The following is a 17,627-nucleotide window of genomic DNA, read 5'->3' as shown; positions in this document are numbered from 1 at the left end:
TGTTTATTATTTAATAAAATTGTGATAAGAAACAGTTTAGTCAATCAATAACAAGATGGTGTGTTGTGGTCATATAGGTGCGTCGCTCTGCAATACTCTGAGGAAAGAGACGATACAAATCAGGTTATGTACGTAGGCGTCTGTGTAGGTAAGGGGCTACTTGAAAGTATGGCTTTGATGCAGAATTATAAATCACGCTTTATCATTCCTGACTGATTCTTCTCTAGTTTTGTGTTCTGCTAGTGTCATCTATTACTGCTTTTATTTGTATTTTACCTTTATTTAACCAGGCAGGTCATTCAGAACAGATTCTTATTTACAACGACGGCCTGGCAAAAGACAGAAAATGCTTTGCTTTAAATTACACATATATTTTTATCCCTGCATGGGTTATGTACACTTCTTGTATAATCTATTTTTTTTAATTGCACAATTTAAGTTTGTTTCATCTAGGGGTATTATTAAAAAAAAAATTTCGGGTTAATATATATGTATGGGAGGGGGGCGTCAGTTTTGCGGTTTAATTTGTAACAAATGTTTCATGCCATGTACGTCTTTGTAACCTGCTACTGGATGCTTTGAATTTCCCTCGGGATCAATAAAGTATCTATCTATCTATCTATCTATCTATCTAGAAGCCTTTTGAGGGGAGGGGGGGTGGGGGCTGAAAGGAAAGGTCAATGTTAAAAGGACATACAGCACAGTTAGAAGATAGCAGCGTACAACATGTCCAACGGCCAACTGCATTCCAAACAGTCACAGCACAATAAAAAGTTAAAAGGACATATCCAGACATACCAGCCATAAGGAAGGCAAAACACAGTCATCACATGTACAACGTATCCTCCTTACATACACTCACAACAGCAGCACAGCACATAGAACAACCACATAGATGTGTGGCATACACATGCAACACACAGAGAGGTGAACATCTAAAAGACAACATGCAGGGAGAGACAGTAGTGAGCCAGCAGATAGAGGTTTGGGAAAAGTTAGTGCACTGAGAAACAGTTGCAATTGTCAGTGAGAATGTCCATGATAGAGTCCTTGAAAGCTGATTTAGAGATGAGAGTGTCCAGTTTGAGATTTTTTTGTAAGTTGCTCCAGTCAATGGCTGCAGCAGCCCTGAATGATGTTTGACCAATTTGGGGATTTTTTAGGAGAATGTGGTGGGCAGAACAGGTGTTGTAGGTAGCAGTTGTAGTTTGCACCAGGTGACACAGGTAGGGGGGGCAGACCAAGAAGGGTTTTGTATATAAGAATTAACCAGTGCATTTTATGACGGGTGTGTAAGGATGGCCAGTTGATAGAGGAATATAGGGTGCAGTGGTGAGTGTTGAAAGAGGCATTGGTGATAAACCGGATGGCGGAGTGATAGAGAACGTCAAGTTTATGGAGTGAGGCTTTGCATGCTGATCTATATATTACATCACCGTAGTCTAACATTGGGAGTATTGTCATTTGGACCAGAGTTAGTTTGGCAGAGGGAGTGAGGGTGGAGCGCATTCTGTACAGGAAACCAAGTTAGTATTTGACCTTTGACTGTAACCTGTTGATATGGTGTGAGATGGAGCCAGATACCTAAGTATTTGTATTCAGTGATTTGGTCTAGGACAGCCCCGTCAAGGGTAGTGATGTCTTGGCCTAGGGGGGTGCGGCAGGGCCCTTCCTCCCAAACCACATGACCGTGGTTTTTCTGGTGTTGAGCATGAGGTTCAGGGAGGAGAAGGCCCGCTGGATCTTGTTGAAGCTATCTTGTAGTGATATGAGTACTATATCTAGGGAGGGACCAACGGCATAAAGGACTGTGTCATCAGCATAGAGGTGGATGGATGAGTCTGATTTGGGGATATCATTAATATAGATGGAGAAGAAAGTGGGGGCTGTGAGAGGAGATATTCAGTTTTCACCCGTTGCTCCCTATTAGTGAGGTAGTTTGAAAACCATGCCAGTGAGTGCCCCGAAACCCTTGCTACTACGATACTATGGGTAGCATGAGGCAGTACTTTCATCCCAATCAGGATATGCATTTAGGGCTGCTTCTGCTGTAGAAGGGCATCAACCCAGCAGCAGGACTGGTATCTGCTTCTTTGTGCGATGAGGAACAGGAGGAGAACTAACAGAACCCTAAAAATGACCTCCAGAAGGCCACTGGTATGAATGTTTCTGGATAAACTGTCAGACTCCATGAGGGTGGCATGAGGGCCAGCCGTCCTCTAGTAGGACCTGTGCTGACAGCACAGCACCCTGCAGCTCGATTGACATTCACCTGAGACCCACGCCGAGGTCAACACACTACGGCGCCATTCGCTCCCACTCAATTCAATGCTCATATTTCCACAGCATGCGCTTTAGAACGTCTCTGGAGCAGCAGAACTACTCCGCTCAGAGTCCGTAATTGATCATTTCGTCTGGAGTCAGAGAGAATTCAACTGAAGAGAGTGAAGTAGTAAACTCTGCTGTTGGTATAATTGGATTAATTAATTAGTTACATTAAAAACCTCGGGCTAAGGAGTGTTAAGATTGAGTCTTTCAAGAATATGAAAATGTAATGCAGAGAATGCAATTCATGTTTTATTATAAAAGATAATTTCAAAACTCATTGTTTTTAAATAAACAGTTACTGTACAGTCAGTGTTTAATTGTAAACATAAAACCAATTAAAAGAAAAGTGGAAAGTGAAAATTGGAAGGCATATCCTTGGAGGTTTGCACAGACCATGATGTCATAGCCAATGGTACCCTGAATGCTTTCAAGGATGAAAGCATCAGAGCAATCATCAAACCTTACGCTGGTGCATTGGGCTCTGGGTTCCATTTGGTACAGTACAATGGCTGGTCTCATGTGGCCAGAGTGTGTTGGCAGTCCCTGGATGACAAAGGCACTGATGCCATTGACTGGCTCTCTCATTTCCCTGACCTAAACCCAACTGAACACCTATGGGACGTTATGTATCAGTGCATCTGACAACGGCAAGTAACGCCGTACTGCCCAGGAGCTCACTGATGCCCTGATCCAGGTGTAGGTCCAGGACAAAATTCCCCAAGGCACCTTCCGCTGACTCATCAAGAGCATGCCCAGAACTTGTTGCGAGTGCATACAGTATGCTTGGGCCATACACACTACCCTAAGTTGCCGTGATAAAATTCATAAAGGCTCGATCAGCCTGTGAATTCAACTTTTTTACTTCGATTTTCTGTGTGATGTTGAATCTAGCCCTTAATGAGTTAATGATTTTGGTTTCCATTGAGCATTGTTACATCATTGTTTTCTCAACAAATTATACAAAGTACATCAATAATGAATTTCAACTGCAATCATTTGTTCATTAAGATTTGATGTGTGTTTTAAGTGTTTACTTTTTTTTTCAGTGTACTTGTAAGGATTAGAATTGGCATTAGAAAGTTCAAACTACTTTTCGACCGAGAAGTGCACAGGCAGCTGTTCACAAACTAACATATTGTTAAAAAAAAACATACAGACAGAAGTCTATTGTATTCTCCAATAAATAAATAAATAAATAAAAAATTTGAAATAGGTATATTAATAGAAACATGAATGCCGTCCTTTTTTGCATAAAAATATAGAATGTACAATATGCCCCATAGTTTCATTCTAAATGGGCTCCTTCTTCATCTTACACAAGTCTGTGGCGGGGGTGGGGGGTGGGGGGGTGGGTGTGTGTTGTTTGTCAGGTGGTGAATGGTGGGAATGGAAATCAATGGAAAGGGGGTTGAAGTGTAAACAGATTATTAACACTGTGTTCTGAGCCCATTTCACTGTATTACATACCTCTATGATTCCCAGTAGATGACCTGAAGCACAATGGATTTTCAGGAATAAGCTCTGCACAAATCCATGGTAATTTCAGCCTGATCAATTATCCGCTCAGCCTCGGCACACTCTCAGTTTAGTTTGTTTTGATGTGCTTCTGTGGGCGACAAACACAAACTAGTTACTGTTGGAGAGGAAATTTAAAGAGAAACTACACTGCCTGTGCTGTTTTGTTGTTAAAATAGCAATAAAAGTACAAACGATGTAGTTTAATTACCTAAGAAAAAGTTCACTGTTTAAACATGTATGCAGTACTTTACCTGCCACAAGTGATGCTGAAAATGTTTTTTAATACTGGCACCTTTGTTGGAATAATGAACAATTCAATTCAGTTAAAATAACTTTATTCATCCGTTAGAACTAAATTTGTGTAAATGTATCAGTGCAAACACAACACAATGCTAGGCAGTCTAAAAACGAAAAGTAGACAACGTACAAGTTAAACGTTAAAAGAACTATAAAGTAAACACAGAAAAAACACCTGACAAATCATTCTGAAAAATGTAATTGCATTGGCAGTGGGTTAAGTGTCCAGACTAGCTTAGATGTTAATACGACTGATGAAGCGGGCACAAAGCATGGCACGCTCTCTCTTGAGAGGTAGAGATCTGTACTTTGGTCCTGAAAGTAACTGTGTGTGTGTTAGTTATGGAGTGTGTGTGAGGTGTCTGAGGCTATTTCTCATAGTAAAGTCCTTCTAGGATATCCAAGTCTAGTCCAGTGATTTTCCTGATCAATTCAGTGATTTTGTTTAAAGGGATGAGGTGTGTGTAACACTTAACCAGACTGTTACATTGAAAGTGAAAATGGATTCAATCAAGCAAAAATCAAGTAATACTAGCCCATTTCAGATTGTCTTTCCGCAACAGCACAGTAACTATGCAAGCTCTGCCTCCATTACGTCTTTGTACATTCATATTGATTCCTTGACTGCGTACTTTTGAATATTTAATTTATTTGTTTAAATGAAATGAAATGAAATGAAATGAAATTTAACATCATTTAAATACAAAGCATGAAACCGATGTGCTGCACAGAGAGTTTACAGCTATTGCTAATTTAACACATTGGTGTCTCGTTCTGTGAATTCACATTGCCTTACAGCGTTAGGTCATGAAAACACAATTCTCTTTTGGAGTGTATGTTACTTAAAATTATGATGGCGTCATGACTCAAAGGACCTGGTAGCTTCCCTCACACAGAGTGAGCACATGTCTCTCTCCTGTTTGCTGACATATCTTTTACTTTAGCCTCTTCCCTCTTATGACAGCCACAGAGCCATTCTTCAGAATTTAAACTCAGCTATTTCAGTCTTCAGAAGACACAAAGGGCACACATCTCTTAATCTGTGATCAACAGATTACTGGTTTATTTCACCTCTTTTGCTGACCAAGCATAAATGTCTCCTCTGCAGCATTAAGGTGTAAATGCACAGATAACAATGTTGCAGTTTTTACTCTATTCCCACTTCACCTTGAAAAAAAAGCTCTCTGGATTTTCTGACATCTGAAGTGTATTTCCCAGTTACCAGTCTTTTCATGGTTACAAAAATTTTGGTCGAGGTTCTGATATTACTGTATGCTGTTTGCGACCAAAATGTAAGAAAGAGTATAATGACAAAAAGGGGCTAACTTTTTCTAACAGAAATGTTAAGAATTCAAGCATTGCAAAATAAATTTAGTTTTCAGTGCTCAAACTCAATAAGGTTTCTAACAATGGCTACTTTTCAACAAAAATGCTGAAAAAATCTCTATGTTCAAAACTTCTGTTGTCCGGGATATGCTGTTACTTTCATCATGAACTGAATACACTTTTTAAAACAATTTGTGGATCATTCTGGGCTTTAGTGCATTGCAGAGTTTCCCCTATCATTATATTCGGGGGGCGGCGGGGGGTCAATATCTAAATATTGATGATAGTGATAATCAATGAAGAGCTGCGGATTGCACAGATGCAAGATTAATCACAAATATGAAGGGTAAGCCATGGATCTTTATTTACGATCCAACATGCATTTACAAATATAAAGCTTCTTTTTTCACACTGCAGTACAATCATTTCACGACAAACCCCTGACTTAAAAGCTCTGCAAAGATGTAGTCATTGACAAACAGAAATCAACCTAGACATTGGAGCTTACCAATAGAGATATAAGTAGGCTACTTCTTAACGAGTTATTATCCAATATACATTTTCAAGCACTCTAGTGAAGATGAAGTATCATACAGTAGAGGACTTGACATAGAGTTGTTTGTTTACAAATCATGAAGAGTAAAATCATATGAAACCTATTGAACATCAAAGCTGTGCACAATCTCAACCGAAGGATGATAAAATATTTAATTTAAGGGCAAAGCAAACAGTCAAACACCGAGAACAGAGTCATTGATGTTCTTCATGGAGGAATAATCATTTGTGTGTAGAAACTAGAAAAAACGTCTTTACAAATCCTATAAGTTACTCGACACGGTGGGGCATTTACACCCAGCAACCCTGATGTTAAGTGAACTGATAGAAATAGCATGTGCAGAGGAGCTGAAGTGTGGTAATTTTTCAGCACTCTGCACTTCTACAAATATGATGGGCGATTGAGCGATGGAAAGGGGGGGGGGAAGAATAGCATTTAGACAAAAAGCACTGTTGAGTGAAGAAATAGCGTGAGCAGGATTGGTGGTGGGGGGAAAAAAAGGGTTGGTGATTGTGTTGAGCCATCCATGGTGAAAGAGCGAGTGTTTTTCCTGTTCTGAGGGGGGAAGAATAGTCACTGGGCAGATAGATTGAAGGGGAGAAAAAGGCTGCTGTGGCACTGATAAAGTGACTGAGGACCACTACTGCCACACTTGGACAATCCCAGACACAATCTTCTCCCCTCTTTTCTTTTCTTTCGTCTGCTGCCAAACCATGTTCTTGCAGGCATATTAATGGTTGCTTTTGTCCCCTGCCCCTTTCTCTTTCTCTCACACACACACTTTACCTTCCAATGTCAGTCGAAGATGCGGGTAAAAAGTAGGAGGGGAGCCACTTTAGGCTGTAGTGAAGCTCTGACAACCTTCCATTAAACAAGGCAAATTAGAGGTTTGTAAACCCCCTCCCCATTGCAGCCCACCAAGCTCATCCACCTCGACCTTACCCTTTGTGGCCTCAGCCTGCAGATTCTGTATTTCAGGTCTCTCACAGTAGAGTATTTCTACTGTGAGCTAGAAAGAGTTTCTGATCTGCTTTTTCATGTTATCACTGGGATGTGCACCAGAAGCTCAGCTAAAAGGGGGGGGGGGGGGAATAAATGAAAGATTAGCACGCAAGGTTCACAGTTGACGGCATGCAGATTTGCTGACGCCTGTAATAAAATAGGGCCAGCCGGGTGTGCAGGAGTTGACATTGCGTGTAGGTGTACAGCCGGGCATCTGCATAAAAAGAGCCTCTGCTTCTGCCAGCAGCCATCATGGTTTTGACAGATTAGAAATTGTGTGTGTAAGGATTCACCGCAAATAATGAGAAATGAGTTTTAAATTGTAGCTCAGGCGCAGCGAAAAAATAGGCCCTGTCAATATGTGGTGCGTTTGAAGCAGGGAAAAGGGAGAGAAAAGGAGCGAGAGAGCGAGTTAGAGGATTTAGGGGTGAGGGAGATAGGGAGAGACAGAGACAGAGTGAGAGAGAGAGAATGAGGGATCAGGGGATGACTTTGTTTTGGTTTACTGCTTATTACCATCATAATCCTTTGTCCTGTTTTCCACTCTGCAGTCCGGGCACACCTCTCGCCGCGTCTCTGCGTTTCGACACTGTGATTGCCTTGTATTTAAGAAGCCTTCTGTGAGCCTCTGTTCCGACAAATGCTTTTCCAATACCAATCACAGCTGAGTGCACCTCATTTGAATCTGTGAAAGGGGTTTTGATTCCATCAGCAGAATGCTCCTCCAAGCGCGGCACAGACCATTCAATACTACAGCGACGTGTGAAAGCCTCCGAATATTCTCACCTAGTATATATGCATACACTGTAAAGGGTTTCAGGCGAGGGCTGCCTCGCCTCTTCAAAACGTGTTGTTCATTAATCCCCCTTTTATTCCCTACACAGGGCCTCATTAGCTCTTCTCCTTTATGGCGTTTTGAAATTGTAAGCTGTGCTCCGTGTGACTTTCAAATCTGTGATGGAACAGAAGCGTTTCACTGGTCGTAAACTTTGATGAGGAGTGAAAAAGGCTAATTGTACACTCAGTTTTGGTGTTTGATAGTGTTTATGCCACCTGGTCGACCCCTTCACACATACATTAAGCATGTCTGTTTTTTATTGAGTTTGACTGTGTATGGTACGGACCAGCTGCTGGTATCTCCACTGCAGCAGCTTGTTGACCTTCAAACTTATCAGTGCGTATCTTTTGTCAGAGCAATTGCCTGCCTTTTGGTCTGTGAGGAGTTTGGATAATGCATCCAAATTAAAATCTTTTGTAAATCCCATTGCTTGATTGCTTGGGAGCCACTGAGAGTTGTTCAACATTAATGGTGAAGGACTTCCTGATTCCCAAAGTCGTTTTCTCTTCATTATTCAGCCGTGTATTAGCACCTCTTGTTTTGCACAGAGATAACACCTTCCTGTTTAACTGCCTCTCACACAACACAGTTATCCGAGGAGACAAACAGGTCCTGCACATCCCTTTATCTGCTTTACCGTGTCCCTAGTGTCAAGTTTAATTCTAAGTTGGTCCCCGTATGAATGCGGATCAAATTTAATGCAACTTCCTGGTTATTACCAAACAATTTTAAATGAAATGGTACCAGACTTTTCAAGCCATTTCTATTGAAGTTAATGGGCCACACATGGCAATTGCTATTATGCCACTTAAAAACATCACATGATGTCTGTGCGGTTTCACCTTTACTAAAAATATTCTTCAACAAAACAACAAAGGTTACACATTATGTGATATTGGTTGATGTTATTTTTCCAAAAAAATGTGAAATTCATTGAGGAGATAATGCACATTGTGTTTGACATTCTGTTAAGTCCAGCCAGCAATATACTTCGACCTGGTTGTAATTGCAGTCTGGGCAGCACAGTCGTGAATGGTATTGTAGCTAACTTCAACCAAACATGGGCTTAATTAAGTTGTAGCAGCTGCTGGGTATATATATATATATATATATTTGTTATTACAATATATTGAGATACACAATCATTTTGTATTATATACTGTAGTTTTAAAATATTGTACGAACATTAGCCACACCAGCAGCATACCAACACAAATGGAGATGTGTAAATGTAAAGCACATGCTGCAGTTAAAAAAAAGGAAAATAATGCTAAGTGTGCATTAGCACATGATGCGTCACTGCTGCGTAGCTGCCAGGGTCACTTCCCCTGTGGGTGTCAAACACAACAGTCAGCATCTGCTATCATGCATTCACATGAAGGAAATTGCTAAAAATGGTAAAAGCCATTTTGCAATGGACTGCACAAACAGATTCTGAGAGAATTCAGGCAGAAGTTTAAACAAACTGCTGAAGGCAAAAACAAGAAGGATAGGCTGTGTGAGGGTTGTGTAACATAATTGTTTTTTTTCTTGAATACAACAATAGAAAATAGAATTACGTTTAGAAAATTGTTGATGAAATATCCATTCAGTAGATTTCTCGAAGTCATTGTGATTTTGATCAGATAGAATTGCAAATGGGCAAACCTTTACACTAAGAGGACAGTTTATTTGATTTAATTGTCAACAAAATGCAAAAAATGCACTGTCGCACTCCTTATGCATCACATTCAAACAGAAATCTATCTTTTGGCTTCTCATACAGATATTTATAAAATGTATGGGTCTTTTTTTTTTCAGACAGCTAAGCAAAAACACAGCTTGCCCTTCTCAGTTAATGAAGGGAAGAGAATAGAATCAAATTACAATGACAATGTATCCCCTATCATAATAAGAAGTTGGTTAGGATGTGGATCTGGGTATCCAGAGAAAATACATTATTTGAGGAATGCAAATGTCCTGCCTTAAGTCACGTTTTTATATTTCCTTGAGGCCGTCTTTTAGGTTTAGCAAGAAACTCATTTTATTTTTGCTTCAGGCAAAGATTAAAGTGGTGAATAGTGAAGAGTTGTTACTTTACCATGTTTAGCTGTATAAATATACGCCATAAAAACGTACCACACAGCCACTCAGCAGCAGCTCCCTGTAATATCCCCCTGCCGTTGCCAGTATCTTAACACTACTCAGGTATACTTTTAAAAAGAAATCAAACGTGGGAGATTAAACAATGAAAACTAACTGAAACATAATGGAATGCCAATGCAGTACAGTACCAATACAATATCTGTCGCCTGCTTTAATTTTTCTGTTATATCAAACACAATTTCATGGTTGACATGGTGGAAGAGGATTAACACCCAATTTATATACCTTTAAAGGAAACACAGACAGTTAGTGCTGTAGCTTCTAATCCTCCCAGCACTCCCGGCGTGTATGTGTTCAGTCTGCTAGTTTGACTCCGAGTGTGCCGGCTGGCCTGGAAAGCTGATGACTTAAGTAGTGAGTGAGGGAGTGCAAAGGCTACAGGGAAATCAAGAGTTGTTGTACCAAGCAGCCAAGAGAGGGACTTGACAGTGTCAAAGGATTATGTACTGTGGGGCTAACAATACTAATGGCACTTCTTTTGCATTATGATAATTGCCAAGACAAAATTGCCACCTAATTTCTCCCTGTTTCTAATTATTGGGCCCTTCAATGCAAGCAGGCAGAGGGAGCAGAGCATTGGCAGGCAATTAAACTCCTGCAATTATGGCTCTATTGTAAAGCTCAGCTTTACCAAGGATTTGTAGGGCAGAGAGTGATTGCTCTCTGATGCAATTAAATACAGGATAAATCTGGCATAGACCTGTGAATGAATCTTTTAAAGTTTGCTATACTGTGTTTTCTAACAACTAGTCACCAGCTTGGTAACCTGAATCACATCTGAAAAGGAGGTCACTTGCCAAAAAGAGCCACAACTATACTTCTGTAACAGCACCTCTCCTGGATGCACACGCTCACAACCAAACCCCTCTCACAGTGGGATCCAGTAAAAAAGAAAAAGGGGGAAAACAACAATTTGCATAGAGACCATTCCCAGGGAGGCATGCTGGGTAGGATTAGTGCTCCTCTTCCTCTAGCGTGTCGGAGTGAGCAGTGACCCGATGCAAATGTGTGCGAGAGGAAGTTTAAAGCTATGAACTGTGGGATATAGAGGAGCGTGGCCATCTGGAAACTCAGTGACAGCAAGGTGTTTATGAGAGGCTGGGGGGAACACAGAGTCACAGACTACTTTGTCTCATTTTGTTCTACAGGAGCCACTGATCCAGGGCAGTCATACTATGAGGCTGAATTGGGACCCAAAGAAGGAAGATATTATTGTGTCAATGTGGTTTGATGAAATATCCCAAATTTCAAATTATGTGATGAAAGAGTTGAAATCAAACATCTTGGTTTAAGAGTATAAATACTGTATTTTTTAAACTTGCAGCAAATAAAGAAGCAGCAAATAAATAACCTTCTCTTAGTTTTAAGTCAGGCATTGCCTCATGCATGAAGGCCTGTTGACTGTTTTGTTAAAAAACTCATCTGTATTACATCCTCATTTTTTCAATGTAATGTGGATACACTGGACATAACTGTCACTTGGCTCAAACGTGGACCCTCCTGTGGACTGGCTGTTTCATTATAAAGTGTGGTAACAAAAAGCCCCAAAACACAAAAACACACATGTCTAAAGAAGAACAAACTTAAGACAAGAAATACCTATCATATAGGTGATGCTCTGCTTGAGCTGCATTTTTCACACCCAAAGACATGTCGGGACTTAGTGGATGCCATGTATGTATTTTTATTCCATGTAAATGTAACAATGTAATCATGTACTAATGTAACATTCAGAGTATTCTGAGCTGCCCCCAAAATGCAATGAAATGCTTCTATTTGTAAGGGGCAGAGAGGTGAAAGACTTTTTTTTCTAACTCCATGACATGTGAGGTGTGTTTGTTTGTAAAGATGTACAGTTTACCGTGGCTGTATTTTGTGTACAATTACTTTCTTCCCAAATTTGAAACTTGTTGATTAAAATACCCCAAAATGCATCCATAATGTGGATTGTCATGTAGAACCACTATGACTAAGCAAAAGCAACGCTAACAAAGAACGTTTACATTCCCTGTTTTTGCTGGAGGGGGAAGTATTGGTGAGTTTTCTATCAATAACAAAATATTATGAAAAGTTATATTGGAACACATGAATGCACTGTTGTTCACTTTGAATGAATGTGTGGAGAAAATCTAAATACCATGCAGGACAAGCATACTCTGCAAGAATAATGAAAACTACTTTATAAACAGATAATTGTTGTATGCACTTGGAATAGCTACTGCTGAAAAAAAAAGCCATCTATGTGAATAGGATTTAAATAAAACCAGATGTGAAGGATTTCAAATCACACATAATGTCAAGACAGAGAAGACAAACAAGAACAGCCTCAAGGTCAAACAGATTTAAATTAGACAAAGGATTGGTAGTTAATGGGCTAATACTCCATTTGGCAGATTATATATAACACAACACAATATCACTCAATGCCGGGTAGGAACATACAACTTTAGAGCATTAACCACTTTTCCATCAGGGCTGGGTAATGGCAAGTACCTCACGACGCAATACATATTGTATAAGTTTGTTACTTGTACTAGATTTAGTAAGTTCACCACATTCTTAAAGGAGTATGGCAAACTCAAAATGAAAGAACATTGTCTTAACTTATTATTATATTGATTTCAAACACAGTTTTCTGCATCCAATTAACATTTGTAGATATTACGTTAGTGTAACTTAATAGCCTACTCTTTTTCCAATTGCGTGCATCATTTCAAAGTGGCCACGTGTGAATTTCTTCAGACTTGTTCTGCTGGCACATCGTGACCATGTGTGTGAGAAAGAAGGGGAGAAGCGCGTTTTTTCTTCAAGAAAAATCATTTAGATACTTGGTAAGTAGCTATTTTGATTATTTTTCATGACTGTACCTGCACACAGTTCCAAAAATATTTTTATCACTAAACTTAAAGGTCCCATATTATGCTTTTTCATATTATGTGTCCTGTGCATGTTTAGGCACATCTATGTGCAAAAATTCAAAGTCCGCGGAAATGCAGCTTCTCCTACGTCCTCCTGTTAGCTGTAGCATTAGCTGCATGTAACGCTCAGTTCTAGCCCCCCTCGAAAAAAAATTGCCAGTGTGACGTCTTGTCAGTGTGATGTCACTGATCTAAGCCCATTGGCTCATTGTGGCAAGCCCTGCAGCTCATGTTGCACGCCCGTTAACTTCTGTAGCACGCCCACGATATGCCGTAGCCTGCGGTAGCACAGTAGTGCTAAGGTGCTAATGTTTATGCTCCCCGGCCCTCAGAGCCAGAGTGGCTGAGCGACTGACCAATTATGGCAGAGCCGACAGGCCAACCAATCAGATCAGACTTGGCACACGTGGGGACTCTGAACGTGGGCACTTCAGAGCCTTACAGAGAGAGTCAGAAGCGAGCCGGTGCATGGAGCGGCAGTACATGAAAACAGACACTTTTTTCGAACTTTAGCTATTGTGAACATACTTTAGTAGGTACATAGATTAAATATACGAACCCCAAAAAGGGCATAATATGGGCTCTTTAAATGAATGTGATGTTTGTCCTAAGCTAACGTTAATGTAGCATTGACATGTTGCTAGAACTTCACTGACCTAGCTTACAGTGTTTTCAATGTACTCTTTCTTTTGGTTGTGTTTCACAGAGTCAACTGAATGCCTTTACTCAGCATGCAGCTGTTGGTTGAAAAACCAAAAAGGTAAGTGGACCAGTGTTTTATTTAGTTATATTTAAAGTTTGCATTAGGTTGTGTGGCTGGGCTGTTTGGCATTCATGTGTAGTTTAACCTGTGACAATTGTAGGTTATGATGTTTTTGGGGTAAAGTCGATGACATGTTCATGGCAGAATGGTAAAGTTATTTGTGTGTTAAATATTTTGAAATATTTGTCTAATACTTGACGGATTACTTTAATTTTTTCTTAATTTTTACTTAATGTTTTATAATGCAGAAACTAATAGATATGTCTTATTTGAAAATGATACATTTCTGAATCAATTTTAGTTGTACATGATAAATATAAAAAATACAGACTGGACAACACTCAGTCCTCTCCTTCCTGTAATGTACTTATTAAGATACATTTTTGTTGAGAACCACTTTTAAGGCATTTCTTTGCTCTTCTAAGGATGGCGATCCACTGCCTGGTGGTTTATCTGTTGGGGAAGGCCTTCAAGGAAAACATGGTAGGTAAATCCAGGCATTAAAGTTTAGAAACACTACTTGTGTAACTTTTGTTTTAAACCATGATGACTTAAAAAAAACTAACATGTCGATTCTGACTTCCTTATGCCAGGATTCTGAAGTGAAGGATACTGATGAGATTGTTGTTACCAGAGGAGCCATAATGTCTGATCCAGCCAGCTCAAAGATAGTGAAGGATCGGAACCTTGAAGACCTGGATGTACCAAGAGCTGAACCTGGCTGATGGGTCTGGTATACAACTCAACCTCAGATACCCAAAAGAATTGATCAGAATGTTTGAGGTATTTCAACAGATATTATTTGAGCTAGAGGGTCTGAAAGCAAGCCTAAAGGTAATGTCCTTAAAAAAATAGACTGCTTTCCTACAAATATATAAAGGCTATGGTAATTGTCTTTAAAGTTTTGGTATGATATTGTGTGTATGTTTTTATAATAAACAGTTTGAACATAAAGTTGCAAAGTGTTTTTTATTCTGACTTACGTGACTTAAGTTACTTGTACTCAAAAAAGTAAATGCAAATTGTTACCTTAATTGTATTACCGGTAAGTTGGATCGAAGTAAAATAAATGAGTTAGAACAACTTAAATGGAATAAATGAACAACTTAATGTGACCACAACTTTTGAATAAAAATTAGGTTAGTTCAACTTAATTAAGCTTGTAGAGGTCAGAACAAATCATGTTGGTTGTACTCAACTAATTTGGTTAGTTTGACAATAAAGACCTTATAGGATCTACTCAATAACACTAGAGTTGGAACAACTTAAAAAGATCAATGCAAATTGTTATCTTAATTCTTTTAAGTTCAGCCAGGGTATATTTTTTAGAGGGTACGATTAAAAATATATCTCAATTATCACTCCTAATCCAGTTGAAGTGTCTGTACCAGCACTTACCCTGGCCAATGTCTGTATTTTGGAGTTTTCTTATTCTTTTTCTTAGTTGGGGATCATTTCTGTGTGTCAGTCTCTCATTGTGCAGTACTGTAGCACTCACGGTAAATACTCGGCATGTCGAGACTAAATGAAATCTTAGTGATCAGGTGACACCTCTTTCTCTCTCCTGTGTTCTCTGTCTGTCTTTTGCAGACAATAATGTAACTTGTGCAATCTAAGTGAGATGCCAAAAGGACTTCAAAAACGTCGGTATTGAATTTAAACGGTCTGTCTGTGTCGTGGCTGAGTAGCTGCAGCTCTGACAGGACACAGTGACACACAGTGTGCAGTATGAGGAGCAGCATGCAAACTAAACAAGTTTGCACAGAGCTGCAGATGAGTTTATTAGTTCTTTAGAGCTTAACTGCTGTGAGATACTCGTAAAATAACATCTTATTTCTTTCTTTAGACTCTTTATTTACATTGGCAGCACTCCCTTCTCTCTCTCTCTCTCTCTCTCTCTCTCTTGCTCATGGCAGCTTTAGGCTCTGTAGGAGCCAACCTACTAGCCGTACTGCAACATCTACAGCGTTCGTTGTGATTACAGAAATGTAAGGGAAATTAAAGGACACTTTTAATCCATTTAATGTCTCGATGTAGGAAGAGGCAAATCAATACAGTATCGTAGAAACTAATAGCCTTATACTTTGCTGTATACACTTCTTTTTTTTTTGCCCAGCCCTCATTTCCATCAACTGTCCCCTCTTTGTTGTCGTAGTGGATTATTTTCAGGAAAGCTTCATGAAAGGACAAATCTGTTGTTTGTCCATGAATATACAGTACGCAGCATTTCATGGAAGCTAAAAAATTAGGACATGTTTGCTCTGGGGCATTCATTTACTTTTTGCATTTGTTTTTCGACACGGGAAATTAATTCTGAAGATAATTGATCACTTTTTTTTCCTACAAAGTCCATTAACTTTTAGCTCAAGGCTAGACAAAACACAGGCTCGGGAACACAGATTCAAAAATCCACTGCTGCAGCCAATTTTTAAAAGAGGGCCACACTGTTAATCAAACTTTGTGCTTTAATAGCTTAAAATGCGTTCAGCTCCATCCAATTCAATTAAACCTTGGATCAAAAATAGACCACCCTTTTATATCACAGTGTTATTTAAAACACATGAAAACATTTGGTAGCTTGTGTGATAGTTTTGTTAAGCTGTTCGGTTGTGAAGCTTAGGACATCAGTTTCATTGACAGGCCTCACAAATCAAAATGTTTGCTCTTTGTCTACCATATGCTTCTAATTTATCACATTCTAATGCAAGTGCAGATTTTGTTTTATTTTTCCTAGCAGTATATTCCCTCAATTTCTGCCCCTGTGTGCCTCTGGCTACATTTCTTCCCTGCCCTCCATTCATCTCTCTCATGTTCCTCTTTCCCAAAAATCTTCAATGAAACTTTCTTGCCACTGTGTAAGGCACATCTGCATTGCAGTGCTGAGGGGAGAGCAATGACAAGAGGAGAAGAGATGTGTGTGAATAGTGTGAGAAAGAGATGCCAAGTCTGACCTGCCATTTACAAAAAATAATGGATGCAAGAGTTTGAGGGAAACATCACTTCAAGCATTTGGTTTAATATTTGGTTCATTTTCTTTTTTTTTGTGTGTGCTTTCAAACGCAAAACGTATTCTTTTCAACGTCCGACTATATAATACAAACACAACCATTTGCGCCTCAAAGTGCTGTCACAGTGAAATCACAGAGAGGGTCATCTGCCCCACCTCCCTTCATGCCTTCGAGCCGCCCTGTTATTAATGGCGTCATCATTTTTCCTCTGCTCACTCTATTTCCCTTCTGATAGTGTGGCCTGCTTCATCGTGTTCTGCCATGTTTCTGTAATTGCTCCAACAGCCTGCCTTATGCTGAGCATATAGTTTTTTTTTGAGTGTGTGCGCCCCATCCAGTGTGCATGTGTGTGTGTACATATGCATGTGTGTGTTGCCTCTGTGCCCCCACCAGAGCCGGCTGTGAGTTTGTGGGGCAGAACCGAGCCTGCGGGCGAGCTCCACACGGAGCGAAATGACAGCCTCCAGGCCACCACTGGTTGATGACCGTGAAAACACTCGCGGTTAACGTAAAGTGAGCGAGCGTCTGTCACAGTGTGCCACTGCGCTTATGTGCAGCCCAGACAACAGCCCCTTCTACGACTCCACTCTGCAATGCTGCAACCAACAACAAAGAAACAACCCTACAATCCATAACAGCAACCACTTCAGACATTTGAAGTACATAGCGAAGAGTGAGAAGAGCAAAACACTAGCACTGCTATTTGTCACGGTCTTTGGGGATAAATGGTTTTTCTTTACTTAAATTCTTGTGGGCAGGAGTGAAAGCATGAGTGCGGCTGTTGAGTGAACGCAGGGGGATGAGTGTGCAGGAGAGAGAATGCCTAGACTGTCACAGATGCCAGCCAAGGTCAGATAAAGTTAGGAGTAAGTGCTTGGAGAGCTCCATGAGCCAAGCCCAGGGTCTGCGGAGGAGGTGAAGGAGTGAG

This window comes from Labrus mixtus, chromosome 1 (assembly GCF_963584025.1).
Source record: "Labrus mixtus chromosome 1, fLabMix1.1, whole genome shotgun sequence".
In the NCBI taxonomy this organism is placed as follows: domain Eukaryota; kingdom Metazoa; phylum Chordata; class Actinopteri; order Labriformes; family Labridae; genus Labrus; species Labrus mixtus.
This window is presented reverse-complemented; position numbering follows the sequence as displayed.